The following is a 2,500-nucleotide window of genomic DNA, read 5'->3' on the forward strand; positions in this document are numbered from 1 at the left end:
CTTACTGTAAAATATTGCAGGATGTTTTAAAAATAAATTGCAAGGGAGAGAGATTAGTGTCAACACTAACATAACACTACATAACACCACATTAACACTAACATAACACTACATAACACCACATCAACACTAACATAACACTACATAACACCACATTAACACTAACACTACATAACACCACATCAACACTAACACTACATAACACCACATCAACACTAACATAACACTACATAACACCACATCAACACTAACACTACATAACACCACATCAACACTAACATAACACCACGTAACACCACATCAACACTAACACTACATAACACCACATCAACACTAACATAACACCACGTAACACCACACTCTTCAACACTCATACTCATTAATGTCAACACTAACATAACACCACACTCTTCAACACTCATACTCATTAGTTAGCACACACACCCTGTGTGAGGGTGACTATAGTGTTGCTGTTGGATATGCGCTGGGACTTTCCTGTTACTGATGTGTGCCGTCTTCACATTCTCAGCTGGCATTTATCCTGGATGAAGGTTGGGTACACAACATTATGTGAAGTTGCATGAGAGAGTTTGTGTCTTATGGGACCTTCAATGTCTCACACACACACACGCACACAAACACACACATGCACTCAGTCTAAAAGGTCAAACTGGAATACAAAGTCGGCAACCTCAGAGTGTTGTTTCTTTGAGATCTTGCGCAGGATGTAATGCATTTGGCAAAGGAAACATTTGTGCAACAGGACACACATAAACACACAGTGTAAGGGACTGGACCCACCCGTAGACTCTCAGAACAACTAACATTTTATGAATGTTCAACTCATACTACCACCCCAGAACAGTAGTTGGCGATACTGATAACAGCACCTGTCCTTTCACACCGAGGCAGGTCCTGCGTGTGATCAGGTCTGTCCAGATCCTTCTCCAAAACTCATCTGAAAGTGAAAAAATGTGCACGGCATTGTGGAATCGCGGATGGCGCAAAAGAAAAGTTGCTTTCAACTTTATGCAAATTACAGCAGCCAAACCGTGCTGACCAATCAGGCAAAAGAAACACTGTAGCGTCTACGTAGTTACGTCTGCTTGGGCTTCTTTGTGATCCAAAAGACAAGGATAAAAGAAACACAGCGCGCGAGAAAGGCTCTGCACCGTGAGTGTTCCTGGCGAGTGGAGAACCTCAGAGCAGGACACGCGTCTGTTTGCTCGGCTGAGAGTGAGAGTACAAGACAAGGCGCGATGAGAAGATCATCTGAAACTCACGGCCGACACGTTCTTGCATCACTGACAGACGCAGACACGCCCCTCAGGCAGCGAGATGCTGGAGAATTTCGCGCGGCGTGCAGCGGACGCGGGCCAGCAGGGTGGTGGGTTCAAGCCCGCGGGCTGGTGTAAGCTGAGCACTAATGAGTGTGAACGGTGATGAAGTGTTACGAAACTCTCTCTGCCACGCAGCACGTGCGCCGGCCCTCACGCCCAGGGAGCTCTTCTCATTTCTTCCTCCACTCACGTTACAAAGGCAAAAAGCCGAGGCTGGCACACACACCGGAAACCACAGCAACGTGGCCAGGCTGTAGGCAGAGAGGAATAATATGACACATTGTGACATTTTCGGAAGCAGGAGCGGAATGGGAGTCCACAGAAAGAAGGAAGACAACGCTCCATAAAACATAAAACTCGGGCGGGCGTGGTAATGACTCAGGAACAGGTGAGATAACCAGGTGAACGGGACGGGGGAGTGGCTGAGTACTGTGATTGACAGGTGTGGTGTGTGCACTGTGTGAATATTGGCTTTATACTGGACAAGGTGTGACCCATAGTTATTAGAAAGAACATTTTAGCTAGGTTTCACAACTAAACTTAAAAATGGATATGGTATGTACATAGAAAATATGTCTGAAATGATAACTTTATGAGTTTTACTGCCTGTACCCAACAGACTGCCATGAATTTGAGTTCTAATCCATGACTTCTGACACCAATACTGTGAAGTCAGCTGACTGAATGCCATGCATATCCAGACATCATCAGCTCTTTGTTAAAACGGGTCACTCCTGACAGAGACCCCTCGAAGCACGGTATAAAACTCAAGGAAAGAGACCATCACTCACAGAAGCTCTGGAAAAGGACTACGGCCTATAGCCCCAATTATGGAGCGGGTGACCGTGACGAACCTGCAGCTCGGTGTATATGAATATGACAAAGAAACAAACATACAGAAAAGGAGGATATAAAGAAATAAAAGGATAACAGACAGATAGAGAGAGAGAGAGAATGAGAGAGTGAGAGACACACACAAAGAGGTGAAAGAATAGTCTGTAGGGGAACGTTAGTAATATTTAATGGAGACTGAGCTGATCCTGTTTAAGTGTATTTGACCATTTGAATCTAGCATTGTCATGGCAACAGGCAGTTGTTTTTGTTTTTGTTTGTTTGTCTGTCTGTTTTGTTTGTCTGCCAGTTCTCCATTCCGTCTCTCT

General features: G+C 44.8%; 1 protein-coding gene across 1 annotated transcript in view; it reads right to left on the reverse strand.

Annotated features, from left to right (window-relative positions):
- The window catches only part of gpc1b (glypican 1b), a 65,541-nt gene that overhangs the window by 18,423 nt on the left and 44,618 nt on the right, over positions 1-2,500 (reverse strand). The window lies entirely within an intron of this gene.

The sequence above is a fragment of the Electrophorus electricus genome, chromosome 7, assembly GCF_013358815.1.
Source record: "Electrophorus electricus isolate fEleEle1 chromosome 7, fEleEle1.pri, whole genome shotgun sequence".
Taxonomy (NCBI): Eukaryota; Metazoa; Chordata; class Actinopteri; order Gymnotiformes; family Gymnotidae; genus Electrophorus; species Electrophorus electricus.